Raw genomic sequence first — 17,528 nt, forward strand, 5'->3', positions numbered from 1 at the left:
AGGGGAGGGTTAGGGAATGGGAGAGGAGGGAAAGTGAGGGGAGTGGGAGAATCTGCCACATACCAAGAAGGCATATTCTTTTTGTCATTTTTTCTTTTTATATTTCAAGTTTGCAGGTTCAGTTTTTCAACTGGACACGTGTGTATGAGGATGGGTGTGTGTATGGGGGTGTACTGGAGAGGATGTGGGAAGGGATTCCTCTGATTAGATATAAATAATATATAGTTATTAATAATTAATAATAAAAGATAGGAGAAAATAATTCTCTATCCCACTTCAGCTTGCCTGTGTTTTAACAATTTTTTTTGATGTGGACAGTGGGAAATCATTTGGACCTTTACATTCAAGAGCCCAGGCCCAAGATGTTTGTGCCAAAAGTCAAGCTTCCATAGCACCCTCTACACCCTCTTTTGTAAAATCTATCATGCTATTGATTATTTGTGTCATTTTAATATTTATTGCTATACCATTACATGAATAAGGACCTAGTAGATTACTTGGTGATAGTATAGGCACTAGACAAATAAGTGTTACGTGTTTCTGGGAGAAGCTAATGATTTAAGGATCACTCCTGTAAGGCAGTGACTTCATATCTACTCTCTATTTTTGAATATTATTATCTTGTGCACCATTCATTCCTCCCTGAAGTTCAGAGTGAGCTAGAAGGACTATCATGACAGAATGTTTGTGGATTCAAATGTAGAAGGCATATGGTTCAACAAAGAAAGAAACAACTTCATGGGGGGAAAAAATAAGAGATGAGTGGAAAGAATTAAAGTATGCTCCAGGGTATTAAAAATAAAATTGAAATAATAAAGAAACTGGGGGAAACCTTACTTCCCAGACACTGCTTGAAAGTAGAAGGTTTTTCAGTGGTTATTTTGGGTCTGCCTCTCCATTGGTGATAATTTTGTTACTGTTGGTATTTGTTGTTGTTGTTGTTGAGGTAATTGTGGTAAAATCATGTTGTGGTTTTCCCTCTACAGTCCTCTCCCTTATATGGTGCTTCTTTATGCCTTAATTTTTTTTTTTGGCTAAGCATGTCTTGAATTCGTACTTAGAACTACTTTGTGCTTTATGCCATCTTGCAGACACTTCTGTTATCACATGCATACTGTATAATCTTCCTTGTAATTAGGATACAGTTAAATTTGCAACTTGGTTTTACAGCCAATTGTTATCTAGTTTCTGTGTAATCTTGGCAACCTTATCATTGATGACTCATTGTGCATTGGGAAGGACAGTGGTGCCAGAATTCCCCGAACATTCTCATACTAGTAAGAGGTTTCAAACTCATTACCAGTGTGCACACCAAAACACAATATTCACAGGAGAAAGGTTAAACCACAGCTGAGGTTGAGCCCCTTCCAGTTAGTACAATGGTGCTGCATTAGAGCACATGCCAGGATATCTTCTTGTGATTCTCCTAAAAACTGTGCCTTTTTAAAATTTTGGCCTGAAGCAGATTTAAATAAAGTGAAGGTAGAAGAGGAGAAAACCAAAAGCAATGCAATTATAAGATCAATTCATATGTTGTAATCGCAGGTTAAGAGAAGTGTGCTTTAATGGTGATGGGGAAAGGATTGGGATGTTCCAGTACTGAGACAAAATTTAGCTGATTCACTTTGTTATAAAGCAGAAACGAACACACCATTGTAAAGCAATTATACTCCAATAAAGATGTTAAAAATAAAATAAAATAAAAACTGCAATAAGGTACCAAAAAAAAAAAATTTAACGACATTGGCAGAATTCTATTCCTGTGAATTGACCTTCAGTATGATTTTATCTATTAGTTTTTGGCCAAGCTTTCAGTAAATCATTCGTTTGTTCAACACAGATTTATATGTCACATTTCTTACTTGGCATCTCTGAGTGTGTAGACAAAAAGAAGACTTAACATGAACAAACACTCTTCCTGACCCTTAATTCCTCTAACCCATTCCGAACCTCTCTTTTCTCAATCTTTCGCATCAAACAAAAGCTACTTGTTAGCTGTTCACCTGGATAATAAAGGATTTTCCTTTGCATCTTTTCTTTCCTTCATATGTCACATCCAAAATATCCACAAGTCCTTCCCACACTTCTATTACTATCTCCTGATTCCAAGATACTATACTCTCTCTTTTGGACCTTGAAAGCCTCCTAAATACCCTCTTGCATTCATTCTCATTACTACTATATTCCATTCTTCATGTAGCAAAAATAAACTGCTTTTTTAAGAAATCATAATTCTCTTTTGCTTAAATTTTCAATGGTTTTCCAGCAAACTAGAATAAAATCCAAATTCCTTTTCTTGGTTTGTATATATGGCCTCTGTCTACTTTTTCCCCTTAATATCATACACCCTGCTTTTACCATTACTCTTAAGCTATACTCACATTATTCTCTTTATTAAACACGTCAAGCTTATTTTTAACCTAGGGGCTTTGCAACAGTTCTTCCCTTTGCTGGAATTCTCTTTATTTAAACTTGGCATGATTGAGCTCCCTTTAAAGATCCATGCTTAGACGTTGCTTTTTAGAGAGATTCTCTTGGCTATTCAAATTAGAATAGCAACTTGGTAATCCTTGTTGCTTTACTTACTGCATAGCATATTTTTACACTAGTGAACAAAGAAGAAAATGACACATTCTCATTTATTGCCAGTCTACCCTTTCTAGATTGTAACCTGGGAGTAGAAGCTGTGTTTATCTTATTCCTGCTAAATTCATAGGATCTAGAATATTTCCTGTCATCTAATAGGGGTCATGAAATATATGTTGAAAAACATGTATTCAAGAGATATTTAATTGAGGGAAGCAGGAAAAACTTTCTCAAGAAACCAGTAGTGGCACTGGGGTCCAATAGCTGAATATAAGTTAACTAGAAAAAAGTTTGGGCATGGGAGAAGGTTGGTCATTTTCCTAGGCATCCAGGGGGAGATAATAGCATGTATAAAAAACATGAAGCAAAAGAGATGATGGTCCAGTTGGGGAACTAAATGAAGGACTGTGGGGTGTGAACACAGAGGAGAATGAGAAGAGAGAAGTTCTAGGTGAGAGCAAAGACATGGCTAGGGTACTGGGAGCTGGAGAAGAACTTGATGCTTACCTTGAAAGCATTAGCAATATGGGGATTACTGGCATCTGTCTTTACTACCCATCTGGTTCTTGGGAAGCAAAGCATTTATATGAACATAAAATATCAATAAAAATGTATGCAGAGTATAAGATGGTCATAATGTTTTCATAGAGATGGCAGTGAATTAATTATACTTGGAATTTTCAGGCAAGATTTAAAAGGGAAGATGATTCTCAGCTAATGGAGAAGGATGGACACATAGGAATGTATTTGGAAGAACAGGATGAGAGGGGGACATTCTAAGTGAGTAAAACAGTTTTCATGAAAGCAAAGTACAGTTTGGAATTGGTGGAGAATAAATTGTGAACAAGAGGTGCCAAAAGGTAACAGTGCAAGAACAACCAGTGTTGGATAAGGCAGAGTTTAGTGTTATTTGCTGAAGAATTTGTATCTTACCCTGGCCAATGTTTCTCAAATTCTTCCATTCAAATATTGCTAACAGAAGATAAGCTAGAATGCATATCCTCTGGGGTCTAGAGATACAGCCCAAAATGCCACCAATAAGGTCATTTGTTTTACACAATGTCCTACTTCGGCTTAAAAAATGTGTGAATGTTATATTCCAAACATGATTAGTTGTTTTTATTATAAAAATAAACACTGTGTCCAAATATTTGAAAAAATAAATCCTGAATCAATCCCTTATCCTATACTATGGATATCCTTGGCAGACCACTTTGTACCCCTAGTGTTTGGGCCCTCAAGTTAAAGCGACAGCTAACAAACAGCCTGTCATTGGGGGTCTTTAAACTAAAGAGTGGTGTGGTCAACTTTGTGATTTAAAAAGATCACTCTAGCTGAGAATGTGGAGGTTGGATTACAGGAAAAAGTAAATAAGTACTCAATAAATATTTGTTGAATTGCTCTAACTCTCACCAAATCCAAGTTTACACAATCATATGCAATCACATTTGTATGGCCTATCCAGGTTCAAATACTTCCTCCTGAGAAATAAACATAGGGTTTTGACCTAAGTCATCTGGAATCACAGTCTGTGCTAATCAAATGCACCAAAGACTTGCTTATTTCCCCCTCTACAATCTCAGGCTGAGTAAAAAATGATTATCCACCACACCTTTGACCTAGTAAACAACAGGAGCTTATCACAGCTAGAGTAAATGTGGTCTAATTAAGTCATTTCTTCAAGCATTCATTTGGGAATAGAGTTATGAAATTATTTTGAAAATGGGGACAATTTTTCCAATACCAAGAATTTTCCTGTGTGTAAGATCTCACCTAAGCTAAAGACCAAGACTCTGATAGCATTAGGAGTGACTACGGAAGGGAGATATCAGCTCAAAGAAGAACTGAATTTTTTCTTCCCTGATCTTATTGTCACCAACTCAAAGACCTCATCACCTGTAGCTTGTTTTTTTGTTTGTTTATTTTTGTTCTTGTTTTTGTTTTTTAACCTCAGGACTCTTTTCTCCAAAGTGATTTCCTTGATGATCACTTAAAAAGAACTCTGCTGGATCTGAAGTGAGTTGCTGTTTTAGGAAAAATTGCTTGATGCAAACCACCTGGAGTTGGATGGGGATAATCTTTCCCAGGTGGGGAAGAGGCAATGGGAGGCTCAAGCCTTAGAGGGGAGAGGTCTGGGATTATTTGAGGTGATCCTGGAGAGATCTGGAAGCATTTCTATTCTGCAGGAAGTAGTGTGGATAGTGTGGTCCAGCTGACAGGACAGGTGGTATGAGGAGCTCTTTGTGGCTTCCCCAAGCATTTTATGAAATACTGAGAAAAGAAGAGATAACTTGGACAGTGACGGGTAAGGAGACCAGACTTCCTTAGAGTATCTTGAGAGAATCCACCCCTCCCCTTTTTCTCTATTAGGCTGGCAACTTAACACTTGGAGTGTGTTTTCCGTTATATATAATGTATATTATAGTCCCTACTGTTCAGGGATGCTATAAGGTTATTCAAAAAAAAGTGCCTACTGTACAAGAACTTTTATGTGACCTAGATCTTCTTAATGTTCCCCTAAAATTGAGTAAACTTTAGACACGATTCTTCCCTGACTATAGGCCCCTAACCTCCATTTTCTTAGAGCTGTACTTTAGAAAACTTGCAATTGTAAAGTCTTTCTCTTTCCCTGTGAGATATAAATCTTCTTCCTGCCTCTTGCCTGTTTTAAAACCCAGGAATGTCACTCTGAATGACCTGGGAGTCATTTCTTGAAATGCAATCAACAAGAAAACTAGTGTCCCTATCCCCCATCTCTCTATGGGAGGAAGGGGGCTAAATTTCACAAGTGACAATTAGCAAACACGGTTGACCTGAGCACATTGGCCAACCTCCCCTCCAACATCCTCCAGTACTTTTCCACTAGATCACCCCAGCCTTTACCTTTCATTTCAGCAGAGTAGGGTTCAGTTTCCCTTCCCTACTGCAAAAATCTTGAATGAAGTCTTCCTTACTTAACTGTATCTGGTGCAATTTTTCTTTGACAAATGTACATTCATTCCTTCTATTTCAAGAATGTTTACAGTTCTATGGAATGCTTCCTTTAATAGTTATACTTGAAGGGTCCATGGATTTTTATTCATTCCTTAACTATGTACAGAGTTGCTGGCAATATTAAAGTAAGAGTATTAATCAGAATCAGACATAATGTCAGTAAAAGCAAAGTGGGTATTAGAGACATTTGGGCAGTTAGGCAGGTGGCAATTCCATGGGCAATATTTCCTATTGTTTATCTACTGTGAGTTTGTTCAGTGATAATGAATGTGAAATAACTGACTTAATATACACTAATAGAAAAGAAAGGGAGGAACAAGCATTTTCATAATATTTGTGTGTGTGGAAGTGTAATGAATAAGCGGGGAGGACTAATATTTTCTCCTCTGAGTTCCAAAGGAAACAATTTGGATACCACACTACTTATCACCAGTTAATATAGGATGTTTTGTGCACTAATTAAGGGTGGTAGAATAGGTAGGGGGTAAGGATGCTTCTTAGCATAATAAGGGCAAGGTTAAAGATGAGTACTTTCTATGAAATTTAGCGCTATTAGAAGCTACATTGAATTACCATACAGACTCAGTAGAGGTTTTGGAAGAATATGATTTCACATTTTGGCAAGATATGATTTTAGATACTCTAGAGAATAAACTACTACAGGCTTGAATGGAAGCTCCCCCGCACAACATCCTTCCCTTGACACCTGGCATAGCCGCTACCACTATCTATAGGAAAGCAATTTTTACCATTTAATCTTCCAGTAGCAAGGCCCAACTCCACACTTTTATTCACAGAGTAGCAATAACTTGACAGCTCCAAACGACTCCATAAGCCCTTAATACTTCAGGCTTTGCAACTGTAAAGATATACGACAAGACTCAATCCTGATCACTTCTATAGGTTGGATGAAATATTCTAGAAAGTGGATGGAAAAAGAATTTAGAAGAAGAGTTGTGTGGGAAGTGAAAAAGAATGGGTGAAATTAAGAAATAAGAGGATATCCTAGTCAGATATCATAAAAACGTTCAGGATTGAATCAGGGGTGTAACATAGGTTCCTATAAACAAAATCATAAAGGCAACCAGTTAAACACATTGCATATACCTGCCTAAATTTTACTGGGCACAGAATATGTACATATATTAGATAATGATACTATTAATATGAACAAGGAAAAGAGAGAACATCCTTCCTTAAGAATGAGTTAAGCTGATATTCTCAATTTTTCTACTACAAAAGGTAGTTGGCTACCTTTCTTTCTTTTTTTTAATTTTAACGTCTTTATTGGAGTATAATGGCTTTACAGTGGTGTGTTAGTTTCTGCTGTACAACAAAGTGAATCAGCTCTACATATACATATATCCCCATATCTCCTCCCTTTGGTGTCTCCCTCCCACCCTCCCTATCTCACCCCTCTAGGTGGTCACAAAGCACCGAGCTGATCTCCCTGTGCTATGCCACTGCTTCCCACTAGCTATCTATTTTACATTTGGTAGTGTATATATGTCCATGCCACTCTCTCACTTCATCCCAGCTTACCCTTCTCCCTCCCTGTGCCCTCAAGTCCATTCTCTACATCTGCATCTTTATTCCTGTCCTACCCCTAGGAGGTAAAAATAAAAGGAGTCTACCACCAAAATTACATGAGTATCAAATATAATTTTGGAATTAATTCATTCATTCACACTTTTGCCCATATTTGTTAAGCATCTATTGTGTAGCAGGCACTCTCTTTGGTTCCTGAGATACATCAGTGAAGACCCACAGTTTTTATCTTACTCTCATGGAGATTATAATCTAGTAACATGTATGGGATGGAGACGGATGGGAAGACAGATAATACATAAATTAACAAATAAATATAGAAAGTGTTCCCTGGGATTAGGTGCTAATGTTTTGGGGAAATGCAAGGTAGCCATAGTGGCTAGAGTAAATGAGTAAGCGAGAGAGTTGTAGAAGATAGGGTCAAAGTGTAGAGGGAGACCATACCCTTAAAGGAAAGTATAAGGGTTTTTACTTTACCCAAATCAGACAGGAAGTTACTGGAAGGTTGTGCAATGGAAACAACTGATGTGTTTTAAAAAGCTCATTCTTGCTTTGGGATTGAAAACAGGCCACTGGGTGTTGAGGGAAAAAAAAAGACAACTGAGCTCCATTCGGAGGACAGAGAATATTATGAGAGGTGGTCAGATACCAAATAAACTTGGAAGACAAAGACAGCTGATATGATTTGGTGATGGATTAAATGTGAGGGGAATAGAAAGAGAGAAGTCAGGTATGACTTCAAGGGTTATGGCTGAGAAACAGAAAATTAAGTTATTATTAACTGAGAAGGGAGACTGGGGGAAGAGTTGATATGGAAAGATGAGAAAACAGGCATTCAGTTTTCAACAGGGGTAAGAAATCGGATACAATTGTTTTGAGGTAAGTGAAGAGATCCCAACAGGTAAACATACAGATATCTATATACAGATAGTATTTAAAGTCATCATGCTGGATGAGATAAGATCATCACCCGACAGTAGGATGAAGTAGAGGATGTTTAAGATTTGAGGAAAGAGGAGTATGATATAGGAGATGGAAGAGCACATAGACTAGGGAAATAGAGTAGGACTGCCTGGCAGCACTGAAGCCTGGCTTGGGTTAAGCATGGTGGATTTAAAGTGAGACCATTCAGCATGGTTTTGTGAGTCTCCTCTCCCCCCCAACATTTACATGAAGCCGCAAGAATGCAGAAGAACTGAACTAATGTTGGGACCTGGCAGAAGAGTATTCAAAAGGGGGAGAGAACTAATGGAGTTGATGGTATAATGATAATGACTGACCACAGAATCTAAAGTTGGGAAGAGGTGAAGTGAGAATGTGAGGAGATGAGAAACAATTAAAGAGTAATAGTGTTAAAGTATTAAAAACCTAGGTGGGGTGAAGAATTATTGGAGTTGGTATATTTGAGGGACTGATTTAGAATGGTCAGAAGTTGATATGCTTGAAATTTCTGTTAAGGAAGGAATGTGTACTTTGGTCATATCAAAGTCAGAGTTATGAGCATGTAAGTCTTCAACCTATGTAAGGTTGAAGACTAGATTATAGGATAAGTGGAAAAACTGAGAGGCCAGGGTCTTGAAAGTATTATCTACATGGATATTAAAATCATTAAGAATTTTGAGTGCAGTTGTGTTGGGGACAGAGACAGTGATCCAGGGGTTAACATCTTCAAGCAATGAAGGGGAATCATGAGTAACCTGAAGACGACTAACACAAAGGATTAGAGTATAGCTTGATATGATGACATGATGTTTAAGATTGGGGGCTTTGAGGGAGGGTGTGGGATAATTGCTAGGAAGCAGCCATAATGTTCACTGAGAACTACCTCATCTCTCTGTCCAATAGTATAAGAGATGTGAAAGAGGTCATCAGGGAAGATCTTAAAAGGAAAGGGGAATGTTTGGAGGAGAAGTAGAAGATATAGAGAAGACTGAAGAAATGCCATGGGTTTCTGAGGGGAGAATAAAAAGCTTTCAGGTTAAAAAAAAAAAAGACTGCAAGACAAGTTTTATCTGTTCCTAATAGAGGTAGAAACTGAAACTCTTAAGAAATTACTTGATCAAAATCATAAAACTTACACAATTTGAAACAGAATTTAAATACCACTATTAAAGCTCAAAAAGTTCTAGAACCTTTTCCTATCATGATTCAGAAACTATCTAATGCAGTTAGGGAAAAAGTCATTTTGGTGTGGGAATTACCTCTAACCATGTAATACTCTTATTTCCCAAATTTACTCTGCATGACATGTCAGAAACTAGGATGTGTCTTTACCATTTCTAAGATAATTCTGAAAATTATATTTTTTGGCCTAGCTTATGTTGAATATTTGATTATCTTTATGGATCTGAAACGTGGTACGTAATGAAAATGGACAGAAGTGGAACTCCTAGATTCAAATCCCAACTCCAGCTTTTTATTAGATATGAGATTTATATTAGTCAATTAAATCAATGATACTAATCAATTAACCTGAGTCTGTTCCCATGTTTGTGATATTGGAATAACAATACTACCCTGTGGTTATACTAAAATAGTGTTGAGGGGGGTTAGGAAAGGAAGTTCAATTCAATTTTTTTTTTTAATTCTACATTATAATAAAGAAATAATATAATTCATTATTAGTGGGGAAAATCTGTTTTTCCTTATTCTCCCAGAGACAGTAGAGGAGGGAGGAAAAAGAGGAATGACATTTTAAAGCTGTTTCTAGATTTTCTGTACCTAGATTTGTGTCCTACCTTGCTGGATCTAGAATAGATTTTCTGTCCTTTAAAGCACACAATAATAAATGTTCAGCTATCCAAGGTAAGCCTAGGGATGAATAGGAAGTGGAGAGGTAATTTATACTACATAATAAAAGGAGGACTTGAGGTGTGGTGGAAAATGGGAAGTAGGAATCATTGAGAGAGAGAGAGAGACAGAGAGAGAGAGAAGAAGACAAGCAGTATGGTGGAGAAGATAATGGAGCTTTATGAATGGGAAGTTATGAATGGGATTTAAGTTGTTTGCATTTCTCTAATGTAAAATGGCTCACATATGTCAAGCTTTTGATTAAAGTCAGCTACAAACTCATGCCTTATTAGCAGGAAAATTAAACCAGTTGTTGGGGGAAGGACTAAATCATCTTTTCAAAGACACAAATTATTTAAAGAAAGAGTGCTTAAATTCAACCCCACCCTACCCCTTTCCCTACTCTACGTTACCCGTTCCCCGCCACCACTGCTGTGGTCTGAGATCCTGATTCTGGCTCTCCTCATTATACATATAGCCCTACCCTTAGAGAATTAACAGCTTCTTTGCATTTCAGGAGTCAGCTTAAAAACACCAAAACAGCTTTATGATGCAAGGCTATGATGCAAAATAATTTAATCTGATGTTTTCCTACTGAAAAAAAATGGATAAAAGCCTAAAGTTTTAATTGAAGTGAGAGTGGCTCAACTTGGATAAAGAAGTCATGCTCTGGAGAAATGGAAGGGGATGAGCTGTGACATTCCCATGAATGACAGGGATCTTGGAACAAATAATAAGCACTGCTAAAGAAGAGAGGAGTGGATAATTTCATGGAAGGCTCTGAGGAGTCAGACATTAAAGATGGTGACCATGGAAGCAGTGGGTAATATTCTCTGAGGTTGTTAGCAGAGAAGACCTCTGTGAGGTATATATACATAACCCACCTGTAGAAGGAGTTGTGGACAGATAGTTGTATAAAAACTAGGACTAGGCAGATACATTCCATTCAAAAGGATGGAAAGTAATCATTGAAGCCACCAAGACTGAATGCCAGAATCAACTCCATGTGCCCCTGAACAGGTGCACCTTAGGAACACTGCATAATATAGCCAAAGAGAGAGGGAGCCCTGATAGTGGGCACAATTAGAATCAGGAAAACACTGACAAGTGGGGTCTGATCCAGTTAAATTTGATGTTGAAAAGTAAACGTGTCTGATATTTATGGACCTCAAGGGTCAATAACATAATAAAACAAGGTCATACAATTCATTTGTATATGGAAAGTTAAGTATCTTATTTTGGTACAAGATGGGGAAATAATTAACAAAAGTAGGTATACTTTTATAGCTTTATAGTAAAGACCACAGAATGTAGTGTGAGATTGCCTGAATTAGAGTCCAGATTTAGAGTTAGTACCTACCTCAAAGGGATTCTGCAAGCATTCAATGAGATCATGTAAAATAGTTCATCCTAGTTCTAGGCACATAGGAGGAACTCATTAAGTATTACCTTTATCAATAATACCACTCTGAGTGATTTTGTTAACTTTGCCAACTACATACAATTTCTCACTATACAATAGAAATAAAACCATCCAAAGTTAGGAAAAGTATAACCTTATTATATTTGGGCCTATTAGTTGGAGATTGGTCTGAATTTATCTGGGGATAAACAAACCCCTCAGCTGGGCTTCTTCCCCCCTAATATGGGAGTTGCTTGGAAATATCTGGTGGTGTTGATCTTGGTCACAGAATTGCCCTCACCAAACCATTTGTTGCTCTGATTAATAAATACACTATCTGTTTTTTAAAAAACCTCAACCTTTTGTATGAACAAAGTTTAGAGATCTGCAACATTTAAACTAATTAGATTTTAACAGGAGGTCTTGGCTTTGTAATATTTCACAAGATTGACAGATACTTCCTTACCGGTGACAGTTGTCTTCTGGGGCAATTAGTCAGCAACCAATTGAAGACTTTTAACACTAGTATTTTTCTTTCAGCTTTCAGTATCAGGCATTTAAACATGTTATGAGTGTTAATTAACTTGCACTTTCAGAAAAAAATGTGAAAGGGCTTCTGAGAAGTAGTAGAAGATGTGCATATTCAGCTGTTATACTGGTATTAGGCATTTGCATAACCCCTTATTCTTAGACATATTAACCCATACTCCAAATTGGAATCATAGGGGTGAGATGCAAATTAAGAAGTTACTTTATTAATGTTATAAAGTTGGTGAACTCAGGGTGTGTTTCATGTAATGACTACTAATATAACTAGTAAGACTAACACTATTGGGGATACCATTTTTCATGCCTCATATAGATTGCTTTTTACAAACAATACCTCCGGCTCATGCTTTCATTCTGCAATTGAGGCATTATTATCCCCATTTGGCACATGAGAGATTTAAAACTCATAGAGTCCAAATAACTTGCCTCAGGCACACATTTATGAAAAGTGTAGCCATGATTTGAATCCCAAACTTCTAATTCTGATGTACTTTCTACTATCCCCACTCTGAGTCACTTAATAGATTTGAATGAATGCTTTTACTGGTGATAGTTGGAACTGTCAGCGACTCAACAGGAAACAGATGCTATGCTCAAATGAGGACAATTTGAGGAAAGTTTATCTAAAAAGGGACTATATATTGAAGTGCGGGTGGTAGGATAACCATTATGAATGTTGCAAAAACCCTGGGCTAGTAACAGAAGAGCTGTTCCTATCCCTGGACCTGAAGGGGCAAGGGCAGTAAGTAGTTACTGAAATATAGAATTGTGTGAAAAAGGCCACCGTGAGAAAACCAATGGCTTTGAGCAGAGGACACAGCAAGCCCAAGATGACCCTGCAAAAAGAAATCTGGGGACCTAAATACACTCACCTCAGTTTCCTTTCTCTCTCTCATCTCCTGCCACGCCCCCTAATGTCCTAATCCAGCTCCAGAACCAGAGGCAGGGGAGTTCATTGATGTACTTCATAGAGGTCTTTGCAATAGGCAGCAGAGTAGGGAATGGAAAAATTAGATGTGAAGATAACAGACATGAGAGTGTTGTTTACATTGAGCTAAGTGTGACTAGAAGAGAGGCTGCCTGTTTCAAAAGTATTTTTTTTTTTTAAAAAGCATCTCTGATCTTCAGTCTCAAAACTCATTTTTGAAGATAATTCTTTTTTTTTTTAGATTTTTTGATGTGGACCATTTTTAAAGTCTTTATTGAATTTGTTACAGTATTGCTTCTGTTTTACATTTTGGTTTTTTGGCCTCAAGGCATGTGGGATCTTAGCTCACCGACCAGGGATTGAACCCACACTCCCTGTATTAGAAGGCAAAGTCTTAACCACTGGACCGCCAAGGAAGTCCCTGAAGATAATTACTGATTAAATAATATGGTAGTTAAATAATAGACAATATAATTGTATGTGTGTGTGTGTGTATTAAGTATGTATATGTTTTTATTTTGTTTTTTGGAACTTCAGAACTACCATCTGTTATAACAGGAATATTGCTTTCTCTCCACTTATGATTCAGCGTGGTGCCTTCTCTCTGCCAACAGCTATTCCCAGTAGTGAAACAATGGTCTGTTGCCTACCAAAGGCCAAGAACAGCCCTTGAAGCTGTTAGCTATCAGTTCCAGAGTTGAAGTTAGGATTGCGTTTGTGAAGGAACCAGGCATGCATGGGAGGGTCAGAAGCATGCAACTGGGACTGTAGCTTTACCTCAATACAATCCACATCTAAAATTAAGAAAACAAAGTTTAGAAACCAACTAATCAACAGATGATAATAATAGATTCATCCGACATCTTCTTTATGTGTATTCTTATTTGTTGTATCTCTCAATCACTAAAGTATAAGCCTCAAGACACTAAGGACCTTGTTTGTCTCTTTAAAAGTGAACCTTCTTTTTGGACTCCTCTAGGAATCCTCTAGGTGAATCCACTTAGAAGCATGGATTCAATATAAGTGCTCAATAAATATTCGTCAAATTGACCAAAGAATGAAAATTAGTCATCACTTGAACATTAGGGGAAAAACAAAGTATAGTCTGTTTGCAGAACTTCTTATATTATTTTAGTTATGAATGATAACCTGAAAAACATAGAGAGTTTTCCAATATTGGATGATATTTTAATTAAGTTCACATTACAAGAGCAGTTTTTATTTTTATTTTTTTTGGCCATGCTAAGTGGCTTACGGGATCTCAGGTCCCCAACTAGGAATTGTACCTGGGCCACGGCAGTGAAAGCCTGGAAGCCTAACCACCAGGCTACCAGGGAACACCCACAAGAACAGTTTTGTTTTTCTTTTCTTTAGTTGTGGCAAGCGGGGGCCACTCTTCATCGCGATGCAAGAACAGTTTTTTAATTCCCATTTCACAGACAAATCAACTGAATCTGAGAGAATTTAAGCAGTTCTCACAGGGTGATGTTGCTTATAAGTGACCACAATCCAGTTGAAATCCAAACACAGTTCTACTGGCCAGAAAATAATATGTAATTTCTACTCTGTCCACGTGTAGCAGAGGTTTCCCAGGTGAGGTTGCTAATGAGCTTGGGTTTGAAAACTAAGAGTACGCGCCACTCACTATAAGTGATAGTACATTCAAAGGCAAGAGAAAAGTGCCCAGAGACAAAGGTCTGTAACTACTCTTTAGTGATTCCAAGGTTGATCAATTTCACTCAATTTGAATTGACTTTTAACCAACTTCAATAACCTCATCATTTTCCTGTTATTCTCCCCAAATGCTGTGTTCATACCCAAGTCAGAGTGCCTATAATCTTTGCTCTAAGTCTTTTCTGTTGATTGGGAAGGAACAATACTGCAGGGCAATAAGAATTCCACAAAGCTCCTGATTGTAGAATGGGAGCCCAGCACAAAGACTGCACACCCAAGGTCCCTGCCATCTTTTATACATTCCAAGTGTGAACCAAAGATCACCTTCTTGAAGGTCTAATCAATGTTTCCTGCTGCCAGAGTCATGTTAGCATAAACAACCCTGTTTTAAATGTCCTGTTTTTTGGGGAAAGAACCCTTTTAAAATCTCATAATCTGACCACAGGCCACACTTTTTAGACTGAAGCTTAAAATAGTTTCAAACAAAGAAGAAAACATAGTGTAAGTTCTATTCAGAAACCATTGCCAGCACTGCCGCCACCACCACCGCTGTCGCCGCCACCCTACATGGTGCCTCCGCTCACTGTCTCTGGGTTCCCAATATGTTGCCCAGGATCTAAAAGGCTCATTCCAGTGAGTAACTAAGATTTAATATTAAAAGCATAAAGAGAATATCAAGGTTGTTGTTTCTTAAAAGTGAACCAACAGCTTATCTCAATCAAAAACATCTGAGTACCCTATTAAATATGAATATCTCTGGGACCCACCCAGACTTACTAAATCTCTAGGATTGAATACTAGAATCTAAATTTTTAACAAGGTCCTCAGATGATTCTTACATACATTAATGTTTTAAATCTAACTGCTCCTTGTATCCCATCTGCACTCTCTTGTGCAGTCCTGTGCTCTCAGGGAGCTCACTACCTCTAGAACTACCAAACCCATCCTTGTACAGCTTTTTCTATTGGGACTTTTTTTGTACCAGCTGATAATGTGTTTTTCTGTATCTGCCCACACGTTAGGTCACAACAAAATCACTTCTGACAGTTTTATAATGAGCGTAGAACTCAGCGTTCTGGAATATTTCTCTAAATTGTACAAAGCTGGGGAAATCTAGAAGAAATGCTATAAATGAGAGATCTTAAAAACAACAGAGATTCCCATTGACAGGAAATAGGGCTGCATTATTCTACAGGAGAGCCAAATGGAAGTAGAAATCCTATCACTGGCTGGTTCCCCTTGCCAACAGATTCTCTTTCCTTTAGTCTGAACTTCAACATTATGAAAATCACAGAATTCTAAAAAATGTAAGTGGGTCCTATCATCTCCTCACTTCTCTTTTCCCACTTGCCATTTAAAAAGTTTGTTGGCCATTAGATTATTGATGGTAAAGCTCCAGTGGTTCTGATTGCTATACTTCATTGCCTAGTGTCAAATTCTCATACAACCTCCTCTTCTGCACACCACAACATGATCTAGAATCTGCTAGAGTGAGTTCCTCAAGTTTCTAGTCATATCAGTCTTCTCGTAACTCTGTACCAAGGAAACAATTCCTCCCTTTAATTGAAAAAAAAAAATGTTTTCTACTTCCCTTCCTCCTCCAACAACCATACCTGTCTGTTACAGACTGTATGTTTATGTTTCCCCCAAAAATATATACGTTGAAATTCTAACCCCCCATAGGATGGATAGTATTATGAGGTGGGATCTTTGGGAAATGATCAGGTCATGAGGGTGAAGTCCTCATGAACAGAATTAGTGCCCTTACAAAAGACACACCAGAGAGCTTTCTTACCCCTTCCACCATGTAAGGACATAGTAAGAAGGCTATGAACCAGGAAGCAGGTCTCTCTAGAGACTGAATCTGCTGGCACCTTGACCTTGGACATCCCAGCCTCCACAATGATGCAAAGTAAATTTCTGTTATTTTCAAGCCAACCAATCAATGAAATTCTGTTATAGCAACCCAAATTGACTAAGACACTATCCCCTTCACCTTCAAAATTTGTGCACTTTCCAAGGGCCAGCTGAAAAGTCTCTTCTTAGTGAAACCTTCCCTAATCATGTGTAATGATTCTATGTCTTAGCAAAATCTGTATTTGTATGATACGCTGGACTCCTGCCAACTTCAGTAACAATGCTCATCATTTTCCTAGGTGATAACAACTATAGTTACAACTGCAGTTCCTTCTTCTGAATACACTCCCCATAGGAAAGGGTGTTGATGGAATGGTTAAGATGGCAGGATTGGGTGTCTTACTTCCTGTGTTCACATACAGAGTTCATCATTGATGGCTGCATAAAATTGAGCAATTTTCTTAATCTCACTGTGTTTTGGTGTCCCCTCTTCTACAGAGAAAGATAGTAATAGAATTTACCTTGAATACTGGCTGATTTATGTATAATAAGTTTCTACTTAGTATACTAATGTTTAAATACACTTATATCCAAGTATAAGTAAATAAATAATGTGAGGTTTAACCGTTTGCCATCTGAGTAGCTCTTGGAACATTTAAGTTAAGCACTTGATTAATTCTAATCATTTGAAACATTAATAATGTTAATATTATTTCAACTTATTTTTTATTACTCCACTTCACAGACAAGAAACTGAGACTCAAAGAAAAAGGCTGTCTTGACTTACGTCTTATAAATAATAAAAGGTAGGTTCTATAACAGATACTTTAATATATGTGTAAATGTTCTTTACGTATGCACATTCCTCACCATGGATCCAGCACTGAGTTTATTTTCCACGTGAGAATCCTGGATATAACTTCCAAGCACCTGCAATTACCATCTCTGCCTAACCCTACAGAACTTCTCTGCCAAAAAGCTCAGATTTCATCATGCAAACTGTAAAATAGGTTAGGAATAAGTATAACATTCTGTCATCTGGCACCTAATTTAGGATATCAGTATATTAACAACACTAAATATTGTCTATTAGCCTGTTACTCATTTATATTTTACTGCACTGAATCATCAGGAATATTACACTGTTAAAAGATGCCTTATAAATTGAATATGCTTCTCTTAAACTTATGACAGACCATG

This window comes from Pseudorca crassidens, chromosome 20 (assembly GCF_039906515.1).
Source record: "Pseudorca crassidens isolate mPseCra1 chromosome 20, mPseCra1.hap1, whole genome shotgun sequence".
Taxonomy (NCBI): Eukaryota; Metazoa; Chordata; class Mammalia; order Artiodactyla; family Delphinidae; genus Pseudorca; species Pseudorca crassidens.